This window comes from Furipterus horrens, unplaced genomic scaffold (assembly GCF_987537825.1).
Source record: "Furipterus horrens unplaced genomic scaffold, mFurHor1.1.pri manual_scaffold_4, whole genome shotgun sequence".
Classification (NCBI taxonomy): domain Eukaryota; kingdom Metazoa; phylum Chordata; class Mammalia; order Chiroptera; family Furipteridae; genus Furipterus; species Furipterus horrens.
In genome coordinates, this window is record NW_028327174.1 from 85,047,589 (window position 1) to 85,067,750 (window position 20,162).

Below are 20,162 nucleotides of genomic sequence, written 5' to 3' on the forward strand. Positions count from 1 at the left end.
AATTCTTCTCACTTTGCCTATTGTATTATGCAAGATATACATTTAATATAATACGCACAACCTTGGTATCCCACACATCAGAAATCTTCACTGTGAAGGAAACAGAGCTCACCAGATGCAGAGGATGTCCTTATATTTTATCCCGATAGCATAACGAAAGTGAAAAATTCAGTGTAATCTGGGGGTCATGCACACTTTTCATTCTTTATAGCATAGTTCAAACTTGAATATGCAGAGAATTTAGAATCCAACCAGCATAAGCATTAAAAAATTAGCATTTTGACCTTCAAAGATAAGGGTAGTATTAAATCACAGAGGGAAAGTTATACTTCCAGATGGATGGTGAAGCACTTGTAGGAGTCTGAATATAATTCCAATTAAAAAGCAATTTCATTCAAAGGATATCCTTAAACATCTCTTTCAAAGTTATATTTATGTTCTATACCACATTATTTTGAAATCTTTTGAGGTGTTTCCATCCCCTGCCTCTGTCGCTCTGGGCAACAGCCTCATATACCTACAGGCAACAGTAACCATCTCTCTTCCTGGTTTGTAAATACTGAGCACCCACACTAATGGCATTATCAGAGTGCTGTTACATTTCCTTCTGATGAGTGGAATTGTGTTCTTGCCAATACTTCCCCTGCCCTTGACTCCCTGGCATCATGGCAGGTAGACCTCCCAGAGTCACTGCTGTACCGCTGTGATTTCCAAAACACTGTCATGCAGAGATCCTGAACCTGTGTTCCACTGAGTTATGGATGAATACTCGAAAACTGATGATGACTCAGATATCCTTGAGTTAGGTTGAAATTTGGAGTGTGGAGATATATATATATACATATATATATACAGTTTAAAAAAAAATGGCAAACGAAAGAGACTTTTTGTGTTAGCCACTTAGGCAATACTGAATAAGATACTTTTGAAATATAATAGTTTTGTCCTATTATTAATAGAAATAATAAGTATACAAAGTATTTTGAAAAAATTATGTGAACAATATAACTGATATCTTGGTAATAAAATATAGAGTCCCAAATATATTATTATAATATAAAATCTAAGTTTTATGTATGAGTCTGATTCTGAAGACATTTCCAGAGAAGAATTCAGTAAACTATCTATATTCCCAAAATGATTAAAGATCATTTTCAATTTAGAAGTATGTTTCTTTCTTTTTCAAAACATGATTTTATTGTCATATATATATTTCTAAGTAAGTTAGTTAAACTCTGGTGACAACACTGCATTAGATTTATATTCATTATCTTATTTTCAAAAAAAAATTTATGTATCACGGAGTATTCTATAATATGTCTAAAATATATTTTATTCCACAGTTCATTTATACTGTTGAAGATACCAAAAAATAAAATTTTTTTTTCACTTTTGTACTTTTCCAAATGATTTACAGAACTAATGCAAATATTAACTAATGTACATATTAACTTACAGAGCAGTCCCTCTCTCTATATCACGGTTCACTTATCATGGCCTCACTGTATCGCGGGATTTTTAAAAATATTATATTTAACTATTTATTGTGGATTTTTCGCTATATCGTGGGATTTGCGGTACTGTATAAGTATGTATACGTAGGTTTTACAGTGGAGAATATATTTCAGAACATAAGTAATGTTTATAAAAGTGTGGAAAAGGTTAATAAGGGAGTGGGAAAGGTTAATAAGGGACTGGGAACAGATTATAGGTGTGTGGGAAGGGTTTATAAAACCTTAAATATATATACATACTAAAACAAATGTAAGGTTTCTACTTTACGGATTTTCACCTATCGCAGGGGTGGGGGAGTCTAGAACATAATACCCGCAATAAGTGAGGGAATACTGTATCTCCAATTTTTACCTCAGTAGCTTTTTTTTCTTTTACTTTAGAAAAATAACAAAAAGATGCAAAGTAGAAACTCTATTTTTCTTACAAAAAGCAAAATAAAGTTGCTAGATTTCTTCTGAAACCAGGTGTGCTCTTATCCTACTTTTTTTGTGTGGTAGGAAGACAGTTTGTTTCTTACTTATTAATTACTAGACGTGTTTGTGGAGACTGCCAGCAAGAACACAATCAGAACTCCTTTGGGTAAAAGTGTGGCAATTACACATGAGTTTCACAGTAGTGAAGAGGTTTAAAATGTGAGATAAATGTACCATAAAAAAAAAATCTAAAGTCTTTCTCCATTTTAATCAATACTCTGACTACAGTGCGTAACCTGCAAATGCTCCACAAATCTCTTTAGCCTGGAAATATTCAACTGTTATTAAACCTTTCTGAAATATTTCATTTCTGGTTCTACAGAATAAGGCTGGCTTCTTGGGAAATATGGCTCCATGAGAATAAATAGAGCCACTATCATCTTTCAGTGATGGATTTCACACTGGCAAATGATTTAGTCAGTCCTTTAGCAGGTGTTCAGAAGCAAATTCAACTTACAACATTAGAAGCCAAATAATCTATTCCTCAAACCCCACGGTATGCCCATGATAACTAAAGTTCAACAAATAAGTCAGGCTTTATCTGCTACAATGGCAGTCAGGATTCAATTTAGCAATACTCCAGGGAGCTGAGAGAGGCCAGTGCTCCCCTATAAGAGTGCAAGGACCAGGCCTTTTGCAAACATATCAGATGATGGTTTAATTCCGTTCAAAGTGCACACCTGCTGCGTATCAAAGCAAAGATTATTGCTGCTCAGAGATCACTGCCTGCACAACTGTGCCTGGACTCTCCTGCCACGCTCTGTTAGCCCTTTGATGTGGACCTCATTACTCCCTGCATCAGTTTCTCCGGATGCATACATACAACATTTGGAGATGTGTATTTTGAATTTGGTTGTGTAGATGCTTGAAAGGTCAGGTCAGGATTACTGAAGACATGTCTTGTTTCAGTTCAGGTGTGACTGGCGTAGTGCTGCATTATTCCCTCTGCTCATTTCTCTGTCTCTAGCCTGATCAATTTGAGATGGATTTGTATGGCCTTTAAATATGGGAGCATGAAACTTTAGAAAGAAAAACACTGAACTTCTAAAGCCAAGGTTATCCATGATATTGTAACCCAAACTTTCACAACAGCTACACAGTCATTTGTAGGTTGGCTTGCATACTTCTCTCTTTCTACCAAACTTAACAGAAACTTATAGAAAATCAGTCTCACTATTACAGTTCCTCCCACAGGTCTGAAAGAATTGATAGAGAGGGAATGTCCAGAGCACGAGAAAAAATAGTCACAAGTAAAAATTTAGTTAGCAGTTTAAAAGATCTCTACTAGAGTAAAGTATACCTCTTTGAAATGAAACTGATGAAAGCTCTGTACTGAAAGTATAAACCCTGAGCAATTGTGGAGAAAGAAAGACCAATATTCTAAATTCCCACAAAAGGAAATAGCAATTCCAAAACAGACAGTGGCAGAGACCAGATTACTTATCACAAACTTATTTTCATTGCCAAAACCCCATTGAATCTCACCAACGTAATCAATAACATACTGGTACTAAAATCAAAGGTTGCTTCTCATTCTCCAGTTTACTTAACTTGTTTAAAGCGAAGTGGGTTTTTCTCTATTCTTAAGTTCTAGTGTTCCCAGGATCCTTACATATCTTCTCTCACCCTAAAAATCTCCATAGATTCCAAAGCCTCTAATAGCTTCAATTTCTCTCTCACCGTTGATGGCTCCTTACACTAATTGTCCAGCAGAGGACTCTCTCCTCATTCCAGAAGGCTGTCTCAGACTTGCTGTGACACAGTTCTTTCTGAATGGTTCATATGTGCCCCTATCATTCCCTTTCCCCAACTCCAATCTGCTTCTTCTTCTGAGCTCCACATCTTGGTGAATGGCATTTATTCACTTGAGCAGCTGCTAAAAATACTGATACAAAAACAGGTGTCCCCGAGCCTCCCTTCAGGTTCAACCCAAGAGTGAAGAATAAAATTTAGCCAGAAATAACAGATATTAGGACTGTTACAAAAGGAAAAGTGCATAGAGTATGTAAATGGGCCTTCAAAAGATTGAAGGTGGAAGTGACTCATCACTGATTCTCCCTCTTGTGCATTACCCTCCAATCTAGCACCAAGTCCCCTAATTCATAACTCCTTATGCACTGAAATCCCTTCATTTCTCTCGAATCCCACTGTTGCATCTTAGTTCAGGCCACTGTCACCTGGTTATTAAATCACAACAAGCAGCTCCTTAATACACATTCATCCTCACCCCCCTTAGCTTCTTTGTGTTCTGGAATGGAATAGAAATTGGGGAAATGATTGTTATTGTTGCTATCATTTAGAAACATTATTTTGGTTGTGATTGGAGAATCACCCTAAGACATTTCTGACATCTGACTGAAGAACGGTTGAGTGTACATCAAATGGCCAGCTGTTGACAGAAAGCCTGAGAAAGCATCTGTCGTGCTGTATTAACAAGGCAAACCACACAAGCAACAAGGAGAAACACTCCGCCACTCTGCTGGCAGGAAGGCAATTTCACATACCCACAATGTCGTCACCTCTCTGAGTCTAATTAGAAACTTCAATCCAGAATAGCAGGAAACAAATTAGATTTCCCATCTAAAGATGCCACCATTGTCTCATGTTTTAACAGTAGCAGTACAGAAGTTGTTGTGAGAAGTTTCCAGATAGCAGGAACACCTACATCTTACTATATACAGGAATGCAAGGAAGGAGCAGCTATTCACGTCCATGCTTTAAATGGCCCCAGAGCAAATGGCAGCCTTGAATGCTGCTGGTGGAACTCTGCCACTCAGAAGACAGTGAGCAAAAGGACACCTGGAGGATCTCCAGTTACAAATGGGTCCTACTCTTGGTTGACTAATGCACATTATGAGAGAATTCACCATGCTGAACCTCGTGTTAACAAATAAAATTGTGTCTCCAGGAAGCAGCTCTAATGTTCAGAATATAACATTTAATGAGCTTAGAAAAAGGAAAAAGTTGGGCAAAGTCAACTGTAATGGCTGCATGGATTCCATTTCCTTCAGTTGCTCCTTAAAGTTTCCATTCCTCAGGCACACATTTTGTGTCCACACTCCACAGACTGGCCTACCTACATGAAACCCATACCTAGAGTCAATTACACACATGCATTCTCTTTCCCAAACCTCTTTGCTAAGTCCAGTCTCATATATGACACTTACACTACTATTTACTGAGCACCTAATACACATTTCTTCACAAAGCGTTCAAATGACTCAATATTTACTGAGTAGCTACTATGTTCCAGGCACGGTTCTAGGTAATAAGATACACAATTAAAGGAAAGCGACATGCTCCCTATTTTCAAAGAGCAGGCAATTGAGCTGGGAAGATAGACCATAAATAATTACATGAGTGCTCATATTTAATCAACAATACACAATTTAAGCTAGTTATCTTAAACCTATCTTTACTAGTTATGAACATCATATTTTAAGATATTAAATAAATAATTTGCCTAAGTTCCTGTAGCTCAAAGGTGGTGAGCAAGGCTTGGAATGTAATTCGCCTAGCTTCACAGACTGCAATCCTAAATCCTGGGTCCTACTGCTTCCTTCACAACACACGATTGCTAGACATCTCCCCTGGAGTGCCCCAAAGGAACATCACATCCAACATATACTGACCTAAACTCACTGTCTTTTCACCAGACCTGCCCAGAATTTCTCTCTCCCTAAATAGCAATGTCACCCGCTTCTGTTTTCTGAGCCATAACCCTGACAAGTACCACTGATCCTGCATTTTTTCCACTTAATCTAAAATCACTAATCAAGTTTTTAGATTTTTACCTGCCTGAGCTTTCAGTCCCTGCCTTTCCATTTGTACTGCTATTCTAATGGTTTAAACTTTCTTTCCTTCTCCCCTGGGTGATTGTGGTGGCTTCCTTGTGTCAGTGCCCCCAACAATTTTGTTCTTCCAGACAACCATCTACTGTGCTGACTGAATGAAATTTTCAAATTACAAATCAGGTCATGTCACACTTTGGTGGAGTCCCCACTCCCTAAAAAAAGAAACCAGATTGATTTTCAGAGTCTATCAACCCTTCAGGAGCTAATAACCGTCAACCTCTCTAGCTCAGCTCCTTCCACTCCTTCATTCTCTATTTCATTCTTCCTGCTGTCTTTCTAATTTCTCAAATGCATCCTCTCTTCCGACTTCTGTAAAGGTATATATTCACTTGGTCTTCTCTACATGAGAGCAATCACTCCAATTTTTCTCCAGCTAGCACTAACTTCTTCAAAATTCAACTAAAGAATCAACTCTCTCAGGAGAGTTTTCTTCTCATCTACTTCCCAATATTATATAGCTCATCTCTTTGGGTCTTCTCTCTCTCTCACTCTGTCTCTCTCTCTCTCTGTCTCTCTCTCTCTGTGTCTCTCTCTCTCTTTCTGTCTCTGTGTGTAATCAGTTCTGTATAAACACTGGAAATGTGTCTGTCTCCAATGTTAAGCTGACTTTCCTAAAGTCAGGACTACTCAACTTGATTATGAGTCTTGCAAAAGAATAAAGGATATGGAATCTGTAGTCAGACAACAGTGTGTGTATTTTTTAAAGTCTTCTATGTATAATGTCATGTCATCCACAGAGATAATTTTACTTCTTCCTTTCTAAGCTGGTGCTTATTATAGCTTTTTTTAAATTTAATCCTTACCTGAGGATATTTTATTATTGATTTTAGTGAGAGAGGAAGGGAAAGAGAAAGAAACACCTGTTAGAGAGAAACATTGATCAGTTGCTTTCCGTACACACCCCGACCAGGGATCACACCCACAACCTGTTGGTGTATGAGACAGCGCTCCAGACAACTAAGCCATCCATCCAAGGCTTTTTTTTTTTTTTTTTTTTTTAAGTGTCTTTATCTTTTGGAGTTCAATACTGAAATATTTACAGAAAAAAACTGATGTCTAGGATTTGTTTCAGAATAATATGGGCATGGAGGGCAAGGGGTGTAGATAAAACAACATAGGCCATGAGTTGAAGCTGTGTGATGGGTACTTGGGGGTTCATTATACTAATCTCTTTACTTTTGTAAATGTTTTAAAATTTCCATAATGGATCCAAAATGACTCTGCCTGGACCCATCACATACTTTTGACTCAGAATCTGTGGGATAAGTGAATGAGGAATGTACTTTTTAACAGGTTTCCTGGATTGTTTGTACAGACAACACTGTTTGAGGGTTTCTTCTTCAGTCTGTGAATCACAGATACATAGAGCTTCTGTCATCCTAGCCCAGGGTCCCTTCCAGGTTTCCACCACGCTGGTGCTTTGCCAATTGTAAGTCTGTGTTTGAGAACCCTGAAGAAGGATGTCTTGTCACCTTCACAAAAACCTGTGACTTAGTACAGTGTCATTTATATATTGGCAGTGTGTATTTTGGTTGCTTGAGAATGTTACATTTCATTAATTTACCTACCACTCAGCTGGACCACTTTCACCAAAGAAAGGCTGTGAAGGCAAGCATAAATGGTTGAACCCAAGTTTTAAAATCAATATTCCACTAGTCTGTACCTTTTGTCTTGTCACTGTCAAGTTATCACAAGTTTAAGAATAAATTATTTTCTTTTCACATGAGAATGACTTAGCAGCTCAATAGAAACAGATTTTTTAAAAAATTTTATAATAGAAATTTAACTCTGCCGTCTAGATTTTAGAGGTTAAATTATAGTTTTAGTTATTGATCTTAGGGAGAGAGAAATATCAATTTATTGTTTCATTTAGTTATGCGTTCATTAGTTTATTCTTGTATGTGTTCTGACCGGGGATCCACAACCTTGGTGTATCTGGATGGTGCTCTAACCAAATGAGCTACCCAGCCAGCACCTTGGGGTACTATGTTAAAATTCTGTTTCCAACCCCACAAATCCGTGTTTCAACCAAACAGGCTTCTCCCAGAGCTGCCTGCTATGTACCTTGCTTGTACTTTCCAGTCTCCCTCACCTGAACTCCCAAGTCCAACTGAACCCTGAATCTCTGTTGGTCCTCTGAGCACTCAAAGCCCTGGTTTTGCAGTGTGTCACTTTGAACTTCTTGTTATCACGTTGCTCCACAAAAAGCATCCTGTCATTATTTTACTTCTCTATGGGGGGGTCTCTCCATTCACCTTTTTTGTTCATTTTACAGTCTTGGGACAGAAGTGCTCCATGGGGGCTGCTGGCTGATCTCCCGTCCTAGCCGTCCTTGCTGAGTATCATGCCAGGGTAGAGTCCTAGGCATTTTAGAAAATATGGTGATTGCTTCCTGCACACAGATGGCTGCCATGTCCCCCAGGCCTGGCCCGGATCTATGCTTCATATGTAAACTGTGGTTTCAGCTGAGCAGACAGCATCTTGTTTTTCACGTACATGAACCCCAGAAGTCAGGGTTTTGCAAGTTGTGCTTGTTTGGTGAAACTTACATGGAATGACTTCGCTGCAAATGAACATCCGGCCCTGCCCAGGAATTTCAAGGCTGAACCTCTCGCACTGGCATTTGTCTTTGGTCTATCCTCGGTTGGCCCACTTGGCACTTGGGACAATGTCCATCAGGTAGGAGAGTGGTTTCCTGGAAGTGAGAGAGCAGATTTCTGAGAGCATTCCTCTTGGTATGAGGAGCAGATTCTCTCAGGAAGGCATTGAAACCATACGACCATCTCTTCACTTGTAGTTTTGAGTTCCTGAAATTCGGAGGGCTGTTCAGTGACAAATTCCTCAGGTGTGTGAACGGACCAAACAGGGTGTTGCCTCACAGAAAGTGCTGTGGGGAGCTACCCATCTGAATAACTCTTACCCTTGTTTCCAGATGGGGGTAAGTCCATCATTTGTGTGCATGCATGTATGTGTGTGCATGTATCTTGAGCATGTGTTTGTGCCTGTCTGTTTGCATGCATGTGTTTGCATGTGCATGTATGTGTGTGTTGTTTGTGCATGTATTTGTGTTTTCTTGGAGAGGGCTTGACTGAGCAATTCAGCTAATTATGCAATGAATGTAAAAACAAACCTTCAAAAAGTGGTGAAGTGGTAACATAATACTACAGGATATCAACAAGTTCAAAGTCATCTTCTGTACATTTCCAATCTAACTTGTAAATCCTATATTTCTTCTCTTTGCATAACAGCATTAAAAGAAAACTAGGTGTTCCGCAACTGTTTGAGACCAGGCAAGTCCACTAGGGATTCAGGCAGAAAGAAGAAAATACTCAGAGCTGTTGGGGTATCTGACATGACTTTTTCCTGGGGTGGGGTGATCCACACCAGTGGACAGTCCCAACTTCCTTATATACTAAGAGTAGACAAAGACGGCTGTGTGCCAGAGTAGGACATCACTGGTTATATAATGAGTGTTCTGTGCATTTAGGTTTCTAGTTAGTACTGCTGAGTCATAGTGGCCCAGATATCTGGATGAGGAAGCCTGACTGACTCCATTTTCCCCACATTCTACCCTTTCAGAATTCCTCACCGTACAATTTACGTGAGGTCTGTCTTCTGCGAGGATCCCTTGGTGAGGAGGGCTAAGCCCTGCACCCAAAAGCCACAACAACAGTACAGACTGCAATAGCAAGTGACTAGCAGGCAAGCACTGCCTTTTAAAACAGCAAGGGCCCATCGTCATTCAGAGGCCAGGGATGCTCACCATTCCTGTAATGGGTCATTGGTCAGGGATTTGATAGCATGCGTTTCAGAAGTTAAGGCCTGCAAGGCTTGACTAACATTGTGGTAGACATCTGGAATATATATACAGCATTCTGCTCCGACTAGGGCACATACCCTACCCTGGAAGGCAGTAAGCATGCCTAGGGCCATGAGATTTTGCAAAGCTACTTTCCACAACTGATGTACTTGCTTGTTTAAGAGATTCAAGGTTCAAGGCATCATGTGCTGCATTCAGTGCCTGGGTAGTGTGCAATGCTAATGCCGTTACCTCGGCTTTTGTTACTATGGACGCATTTGAGGGGAAAACATAGCTAATGGGTAGTATCACCAGGGGGTATGCTTTACCTGGTGTTGCGCCTTAAATGCTTCGCAACTGGCCAGCTGAGTTATAAGAGTTCTCTGGACTTGGGTGGGCAGATAAAACCAGCCCCGAGTACAATGGCCAGTCCAATTTCCAGGCAAATAAGGCCACCCATGTGAGCCACATATCCAAAGGGCTCCAGTGGGCACTGCAGCCCATGGATTATCTCTTGCTTTCCAATAACGCTCAGTGGTGTGGGTTTGATACAAACCTATAGGAATCCAGCCCACCTGGGCTTTCCCTTTAGGGTTTTCAGTACTGAGGGGAGCTGGTCCAGCCAGCACCATGGTTTCAGTTATGAGCCACTCCAAATCATCCCGTATGGCACAGCCAATTGCTGGTTGGGACCAGTTGTACCGCTGCTCTGTTCCAGCATAGATGTCAGTCCAGGTGACATTCCACAAGGAGTGTGCACTGTGCCATTGGCTGCAGTAGCCGGAGATATGTGCCAGGAAAGGCAAACAGACGTGTTGAGAGGAATTTCAGTGCAGATCCAACAGGATGACTGGTTTGCCACTGCAGGATAATTATGTACCCATTCAACTAAGGTGTTAGTTTGCATTCTAGGGGCGAAAAGACAAAGCAGTTACTGGAACCAACAGTAGCAAATCCCTCCCTTCAGGTAACATACATGCAAGTTTCTGGTCAGTTTATAAGACAGTGGCCAGCAGAGGGGGCCTCCTGGGGTGCGTGTACCATACCTTTCATGCCTCAGCCAGGCATTCAGCATCTACTTGCAGCAGGAGGGGACAACTTATAATAGGCCATAGAGAAATTACAAAAGAACCATGGAGAAGCATTTCATGGTCTGCTAGCCCTGGGTGTATTACCTGTAACACCGAGGGCCATCGTCCAATCACCCATAGTACTATTTGCAGGTTTTTCTCTACCCCTTCCCTGCAAGGGGCAACAAGGGCTAGTGCATATGGGGGGCTTTTATCTCCCAAGGCTATTTCCAAGTAGCTGTCTGCCTGTTACAGAACCCCTGGGCTGCTCGAATTGAAAACAAACCCATGGGCTCTTTAGTTAGGGGCTCTATTGCCAGCCGCCAAAATTATAACTCTCAATACCAGAGTTTAGTGAAAAGAAAAAGAATTATTTATTTAACAGTTATATAGATTTAGTTATTTGCGGATTTCTGTTGTTAAGTCTTATGTTCTTTAAAACACCCATAAACACATATCCTTGCCTTCCACCCCCCCTACCAAACCAGGCTAGTTTTAGAAAAGTTAGAGAAACCGTTTCCCTACTTTCCAAACACAGTTCAGTTTTACCAGTAGCTGCCAATCATTCAATCCTGATTGGGGAGACCTCGTCTGTGTTATGGGGTCCACCAGCTTTTAATCCAGAACCTCGTGGATTCTCAGCCTCCTTGTAAACTGTATAGTCAGTCCTTTTGTAATCCACATGGTCAGTCTGTTCCTTTTCCAAGCAGCAAGGTATGTCTCTACCTTAAAACTGCATCGTCAGTCCCAGTTAAATTCACATAGTCAGCCTCAGCCTCAGTCAAATCCGCACAGTCAGGCTCAGCTTCAGTCAAATCCGCGCAGTCAGCCTGGCTAAAATGTCTGCCACTTATTTTTAAATCCCTGACTACGTCCTCTGACGCAGTGGGTGCGGTAACCAGTTCTGACCATTCACAGAACCTTATGTAGGCTCTGTGTGCTTTCTCCATACCATCCCCTGGTCCAAGACCCCTCCCATCTACCTGAGGCTTTGGATGCATTAACATCATTTTGCATAAAAAAAGACACTAGCCACCAGCCTCAGGCATGTGGAGGTATTCTAAAAGCTGCTTCCTTTTCCCCATCCCCCAGCCGCAAACTCTGGGGTTTTTTGGAACACTCCTGTTTCTGTAACATGCCCATGCTCCAGGCCTTCTGGTGCAGGCAATAGGATATTTCCTTGTATTCCTATGCGTGGTTTCAGGAGGGCGTCCTTGGTCTGAACCTGCAGCTGGATAAGAGCAGCAGTCTGGTGGTGTAATGCTTCCACCGGAGCTGGACCTCCTTTCCTACTTTTCTCATTTAAAATTCAGAGAACAGTCCACAGGCATTTTTCCAACCTCCCAATGTAGGGGTGGCAGCCATGACTTGCAGACCCTGCTTTAATAGGGCATTATACTGTTCAATCATCCTGGCAGCCTGGGGGCGGGGGGGTAGGCCACATAGAACTTCCAGTCTATCTTCATGTCATGGGCCCACTGTTGCACTAGGTCCCTGGTAAAATGCATCCCCTGATCAATCTCAATAATTAAGGGTCACCCATAACTGGTGCATAAGTGTTCAAGCACAGTGATTACTGCTTTCTGATCTGGATGGCATGTAGGATATGTAGCCAGTAATCCGGTGGCCATGTCTATGCACATGATTGCATACTTATACCCTTCTGAGCTGGGTAAGGGTCCAATCACATCAATTTGCCACCAAGTCAGAGGTATTCATCCTTGCACCGCTTGTCCAGTGGTTCCCGCAGGCCTTTGGGGATGTTCCCGTGAACAGACAACACAGGTTTCACAAGCCTCCTGTACCTTTGCTAAGGCGATAGGTAATCCCCAAGATTTCACAGTTGACCACATGGTCTCTTGTCCAGCATGCAAAAGGTGTCAGTGAAGCCATTGGGCAAATTTTCTTCCAGATGGGCCTCTGGGCATTGTTTCTAGCCACCGCACCTTGGTTAGAGTATCAGTCTCAGCATTCCCGGGGGAGGCTAGGGATACATGCCCAGTCACATGATAAATAATAACTTGTTTTTGGTGGCCTAATTCCCATAGGTCTTGCCACAAAGCCTGCCCCCATAATGGCATATGCATAACCATCCGTTGATTAGCATGCCATGTAGAGATCCATAGCATTAACCCCTGGTACACCAACCATGCAGATCATCAAAGGTGGTACCTTATTTGTAATTACAAGCCACACAATTTGCAGTTCTGCCCACTGGCTACTCTGACAAACTCCAGTGTCAAACCATATAGTGTCCATCTCTGGCTGGATTGCCACAGCAGTCCACATGGTAGGTTGGCCTCTGCTAGGCTCATCCATGTACCAAGCATCTGCCAGGATGGATGCCTTTCCTTCATGGAAAGGACTAGGTTCCATTTCTTCTACTGTGGCAGGAGCAGTAGATTTTCCAGCTACATAGGTAACAGGGCCTAATGCTTCCTGTAATTCAGCCCTCAAGGGCCTAGTAGAGAGAGTGCTCCTTGGCTGCAGATAAGCCCCCCACTTAGCTAATGTGGGCATCTGGGCTGTCCCACTGTGGGGCTTACCTATTCAGACTCAAACCCATCCTGCAGGATAAATGGTCTTTACCGTCACAGGGGTGGTTCCTGTTATAGCCTCCATGGCTAACAGAGCAGTATACACTGCCGCTAGTTGCTTCTCAATTTAGGAGTTTCTGACTTCATTTCTTTCCCATAACTAGGACCAAAATCCTAAGGGTTGTTGCAGCTGCTCCAAACACTGCCAAAGGCCCCATTCAAAGCCCTCCTGTGTCACATGTACATCCAATTCACAGGGCCTACACGATCTAGAGCGTGCAAAACCTGAGCACATTTAATGACACATTTTGCTCCCTGGAACGCTTGTTCTGCAGTTGGAGTCCAGTCCCACCCCACCCCTTTCTTTATCAACATATAGAGGGGGCAAATTGTCTGAGCCAGGTGTGGTACGAACACTCTCCAGTATCCAAGCAAACCCAGAAATGTCTAGAGTTGTTTCACCATAGTTGAGGCAGAGTATGCCTGAATTTTGTCTATCACTGCATCAGGAATAATTTTTGTCTTACCCAGCCAGACGACCCCCAAGAATCTAACAGACAATCTAGGCCCCTGCAACTTGGCCTCATGTCTTCAGGTATGACAACACTTGTGGTACATTTTCTCTAGCTCTGTAAGACAATCACTTATTAACAGAATATCATCAATATACTGGAAGAGGCACAATGCAGCAGGCCATGGCCATTTGGTCAGGTCCTCTGCCAGAAGCCTGTGACAAATAGTCAGGTTGTATAAATACCCTTGCGGAAGCCCGTAAATGTCCATTGCTGGCCTTCCCAGGTAAAGGCAAGCTGATCTTGGCTTTCCGGAGCAATGACAATGGAGAAAAAAGCATTTGCCACGTCAGCCACAAAACGATAGGTCCCCAACTCATTAGGTAATCGGTCCATTAAGTCTACCACTGTGGGGACTGCTGCGTGTATTGGAGGAATAACCTTATTCAACTCCCGTTAATCTGCTGTCATTCTTCACTTGCCATCAGGCTTACACACCAGCCATACAGGGGAGTCAAAGGGTCTGTGGGCTGTTCTAATGATTTCCATCTTTTCTAGCTCCCTGATAATGGCTGTGATTTCCTCATGGCATCCAGGCAATTGGTACTGCTTAGTTGCCATTACCTTAGTTGTGGGCGACAACTGCACGGGGGGCATGCTCAGCGTGCCCCTGTAGAACTGCTTTTAACACTCACACTTACAAGTGGAACTCCCCTGCCATGATCTGCAACCACAATCCTTGGAGCACATCAATGCCCAGGATATACTCAGAAATGGGGGCCACATAACAGTTTATTCACAGGAGGGCAGTTGCCCAAATATCAGAGAAAGCTGCACAGCTTTCACTCTCACACTGTGCCCCCACTCCCCACCCCCTACCCCATAACTATCTATATGGTCTGCAGGCCCCAGAAACTTCTCAGGGCTTCTGTACAGGAGAGTACATTCTGCTCTCATATCTACTAGGGCTAGGACCCACTGAACATTTGTAGGGGACCAGTGGATAGTCAATTCCACATGCAACCTCTGGTCCCTGCCCATCCCCTGCAGATGGGTCCCTTGGCCCTCCCCATATTCAAATTTGTAAAGAATATCTTCCTCTTCTCGGGAGGCAGCTGGCACAGCCACATGGTCCTCAAGACACACAGAACAGATCTCCCAGGTCAAAACCCCAGGCTGCCCTTTCATTTCCTTCTTCTTCTGGGGCTGCAGGAAGCATTGGTCAGTTCGCAGCTGCTTCCACATTTCCAATACATAGGCATTTGGCTTCCCATCAATCTTTTTTTTATCTACTCCAGTCCTTAGAAGGTCCACCACATCTGGGTGCAAGTCACCCGCACAGGTTCACCCTTTACCTGAGGAGTGGAGGGGGCTCGAGATACCTCTCGGACCCCTTTCTGGTTCTGCCGGCTCTTTGCCTTTCCCAGATTTGTCACCATCATAATGAAATTCATTAATGTGGTGACCAACATATGGAGCCAAAATGTCTATAAGAGACCCAAAAGAGGTAGAGGGGACGTATTGCAGCACTAAATCCCTCATCCCTGTGATAAACCACTCATTATCTGGACCATTAGTGTTAATAGCCTGACACATGCCCAATTCCTGTAAGATTTGTACTAGGTCTGCATAAGACTGACATTTACTGATGGTATCTGGTACGTCTCATGCACCTTCCCAGACCATATGGATGGTGGCCATGATCCATTCTAACAGCGAGTGGGACCCTTGTCCTCCTCTATGCCTTTGGCTATTCTGTAGCCGCTGGCACATGGAGGGGTTCATCACAATGGACGATAACATTTCCATCTTGTTATCTGTGCATATAATGCTGTCCACCCCTAAATCTCAAAGGCAGAGGAGCCATGCTGCCAAAAGCTCCCCAGGCTGCTGCTGAAATTGCTTGCCCAAATCTACTAGCTCGGCCTCCATATAGGGGTGATATATTGTGTACTCAACCACCTGGGTGGGACCAGCTGGGTTCCCTCCAGGCACTATAGGCTGCTGCAATTTCATCTTCTGTATCACTACCAGGTAGGCTCACAGGGGAATTGGCTCCTCTTCCCTCTCTTCCAAGTCGTCCACTACAACCAGGGAGGGGGACCGCCACTACTCTGTTGTCTTGAGGTCTTCTTCCAATGTGCAGATCCAAGCCTCCAAGGCTTCTTCCTTCTCCTGGAGCTCTTGGAACTCTGTCACATCGTGAAGTGCCATCTCCATCCCAGTTTGCAAAGCTGTAAGAAATACCTAGCCTATGCCCCCATGGCCACCAAGGTGCTTGGCTTTTCCAGGGTCTCCTCAATTACCTGCAGGGCCTCCTCAATTACCTGCAGGGCCTTCTCTACCATGTCAGGAACACCACTGACCTCAAGCCAGTCTAGGAGAGGAGCCCAAGCTGCAAGATCTGCCACTGAATACCACATGCTGGTGGCAGGCCACCCCTCAAAGCCCCTTTCAGAGGGTACCAAGGGATCCATACTGTGCAGTGATGAATCCGGCCAACTATGCCAATTTTTCTGCAACCATTCGAGACCAGACAGGTCCACTCGGGATTCGGGCAGAGGGAAGAAAATACACGGGGCTGTTGGAATATCTGACAAGACTTTATTCCAGGGTGGGGCAATCCGTGCCAGTGGACAGTCCTGACTCCCTTATATACTAAGCGTAGACAAAGCTGGCTGGATGCCAGAGTATGACATTACTGGTTATATAATGGTGAGTGTTCTGCACATGCAGGTTTTTAGCTAGTACTGCTGAGTTACAGTGGCGTGGATATCCCGGTGAGGGAGCCTGACTGACTCCATTTTCCCTACACTAGGATTATCCCCGAATCTGAACCCTGAATTTCAGAGATCCTCCACAACACGTGGCTCTACACTCACCAACTAAATACTTGTTCAGCCTTAAAGTAATTCTGCATCAATCCACAGCTGGCAGTTACGATGCTGAACTATGGCATTCTTTCCCATGGTCTGGGAAATTCCATTCAAAGTCCCCAAATTCTGTTAGTGTTTTCAGCATGTACAATTTAACATAGCTAAATAATTTTATAAAAAACAATTCAATATTTACAGGATTCTGGTCACAGCTATGGCTCACTTAGGAATTATTATAAATGCCTTTTTTAGATTTCTTTGTTCAACAGCTATGGTGCTAGTATTTTCTGTAGAAATTTATTTCTCCCCACAAATTAGATGTTAATATCTGGATTCATTAGACTGAGAATTCACAGAAAGATGATTGACTTTATCCTCCCTTCTAGGATGTTCAATTCACTTTTTTGATATTTGGTAAGCTCAGCTCTTCAAAATGTCTCCTTGAATAAAAGGTTTATTTATTCAACAAACACCTGCCACGTGCCTTGGTCTAATTTGATCCTCATAACACTACAAGACAGATATGAATCCCTGCTTTATAAATGGGGAAACCAGGATTCTGAAAAGTTTTAAGAAATTTGGTCATAATCTCACAACTAACCAGATTTGTTGGCTCCAAAAGCTGGGTCTTTCCAGACACTGTGCTGGCTCTGAGACCAAAGGCTGTATGTTGGCTGTCCAGGGTCAGGGAAGGTTTTGTGGAGGTGGTGGAAGGGTGGGGAGCTGTTTTAAGATCAGAGCGATGGAAACTTTTATAGTAATCAGCAGGAAAAAGTATTAAATATCAAAACCTAGGGAAAGTACATAGAAATACAATACACGTACAGCATTCCCGGGCACCTGAAATTATAACATCAGAAACCAGTCAATTTCAATTGTTCTTTCACAGCTTGTGATCACTTGCTATGTGTCCGTCCCAGTTCTGGGTGCTGAGGATGGAACTAGGACTAAAATAATCCCTGTCATAGCACCGTTGACAGCAGTGAGGTAAGGCTTCTCCTTTCTTCCCACCTTCACTCATGAAGAAACTCCCACCTCAGAAAAGCCTCCAGGAGACAAACCTTAAGTCTGGGGGCAGGTTCTAGCCAGTGGAGGACTCTGGGAAGCAAAGCTGTGTGTGGAAGTCAGTGCCAACAGAGTCTGTCTCAGGCAGGTGGGAGGCACAAGCTGGCAGGGAGTTACAGGGAGGTTGCTGGGAAGTAGCCCTCTTACAAATGCATGGCTTCGGCCTATCGTAGGAGCCTTTGTTCAGAGTATGGCTGTGGTCCTGATCTCAGGCCTTCCTCACACACCTGCAGCTGCCTGCACCACTGCACCCATCCCACATGGGTGCAAGCCAGCCTCCATGCTCTCTCCCTACTGGAGAGAGTTCTCCAGAGTAGAGGCTGCTCAGTCCTGTCTTCCTAGGCTCACACAGGCCAGGGTGCAGGAAGTGGGCCTAGAAGCAAAAGAGCTCAGAGGGGGTAATGAAAGGGAGCTCTCAGGTAATTGTTGAGGGTCTTCTGGAGAGAAAGCTGGTGGGGCACCTGGTGTTGTTGGACCCAGAAGTGGACAGGCAACTGGGATTTCACTGAAAGACCTTCATATTTCTGCCTTTAAGGCTGATCGGCCTCCACATAAGTCCCTCTCCTAAGTCAGTGGGATTCATGAACCAGCAAGTCAGCCTGAATTTGGTTCCCAGGTTTGTGTTGTTTTACCAGCAAAGTGTTTTCACAAAAGCTGACTTTGAAAACTTTCAGGCAAGGTGTATTTTCCTCCACCAAGGCAGGCCTGGTGATCTTTACTTCTTACACGGCTCCAAATACAGTTTCATCTTACTCACCTGGTTGGTCCTCATAGGCATTTGCATATCCTGGGCTTTATGATAATATTTGGGAGGTGGGGGCAAAAGCAGGAGTCACTGACATCTTCCTCTTTGCCAGCCCCATCTAACCCAATGCTCTGTTCTGCCAAGCTTGCCTCCTGACTGCTCTTATTCATCCAGTCTTTCCATATCTGCTGCTGTGGTTCAAGAGCGAGTGTTGGCAAAATTTTCCTATAAAGTGCCAAAGAGCAAACATTTACTTTGCAGGCCATGCACTCTGTTCTCACCCACTGAATGCTGAGATGGGGCAAAAGCAGCCCTGGACACTGAGTCAGTGAAGCAGGGCAACTGGGTTCCAATAAAGCCTTATTCACAGACACTGACATACAGATGCATATGGCTGTCATGAGTCATAAAACACTATTTTTTCCTAATTTTCCCCCCTACCATTTAAAAGTGTAAATATGATTTGCAGCTCACAAGCTATATAAAAACAGCTGGTGGGCTAGATATGACTCATGGGCCACAGTTTGCTGACCCCTTTGTATGGGCTGAGTTGTGTTCATATGTTGGAGTCTTAACACTTAGAACCTCAGAGTGTGATCTGATTTGGAGATGGGATCTCAGCAGAGGGAATCAGTTTCAAATGAGGTCATTAGGGTGGGCCTTAACCCAATATGATTATGTTTTCTTATAAAAAAAGCGGAAGTTTGAGCACAGACATGGACAGAGGAAGATGGTGTGAAGACACAGGGAGAAGGCCACCAAGAAGCCAAGGAGCATATCAGGCCACCCAAAGCAAGGAAAGAAGCCTAGAACAGTCTCCAGAGGGAGACAACCCTGCTGACCTTGATAGCTCAGATTTCTATCCTCCACAACTGTGAGATAATAAATTTCTGTTTGTGGTACTTTGCTAGGTAACCCCAGCAAACAACACCCTGCCCTGACAAAGCTTCATCATCTCTTCTCTCACCTCAAAGCCCTAATTGCCTGATAGCTTGTACCACTTCTGCTTCTGGCCCTTCCCCACCAGCCCCATCATCCACTCTCTACAGAGTGACTAAAGTGATCTTTTTAAAATCAGGTCCCGTCTTGGCTTAGACCTTCTGAGTGACTTCCCATTAAACTTAGGTCAGTAATGTCCCACTACTCCTCCCTCAAACCCACCTGCCACAGGCACTGCCCAGGGCTGCAATTAAAATACTTATGACTGTGTTTTGAGCAATGGCAGTTCATAGCCAATGAAGTTTATCTGAGGCATGTTTATTGCTAATGGAAAAAAATTATAACTCTGTATGAAGGCAAATATAATCCAGGCTGGTCTTATTATTATATATTCATTGTTATTACATTCACTTTTTTCTCCTGATTTTAAAAGAAGGTAAATTACACTGTTTTTCTGGGCCATGGGCCTGTTGGGGAGGCACCCTGTCAATACCCTGTTATCTGGGGGTGGGGCTTATTCTGCGTATACAAATGCGTAGAATTTCAATCAGGAGTGGAGTTGGGGAGAATACATCCATGTCTGGAGAGGCATAAGCAGGATGTGGAGACAAATCTAATACAGGAAATGGCTGTTTTGTTTGACCAGAAGTCTAGGATATATACAGCTATATAAAGAGTAGAAGAGAATGCCAGAAATACATTTTTTCTCCCACTTTATCATGTAGGAATGTTGACTATCAAAGACATTCAGAAGCAGTGGGGAGCTCCAGAAGATTT

General features: G+C 43.2%; 1 pseudogene; it reads left to right on the forward strand.

Moving 5' to 3' along the window:
• The first annotated feature begins 19,653 nt into the window (after positions 1 to 19,653).
• Positions 19,654 to 19,733, forward strand: LOC150012321 (U4 spliceosomal RNA; annotated as a pseudogene).
• Positions 19,734 to 20,162: the final 429 nt, after the last annotated feature.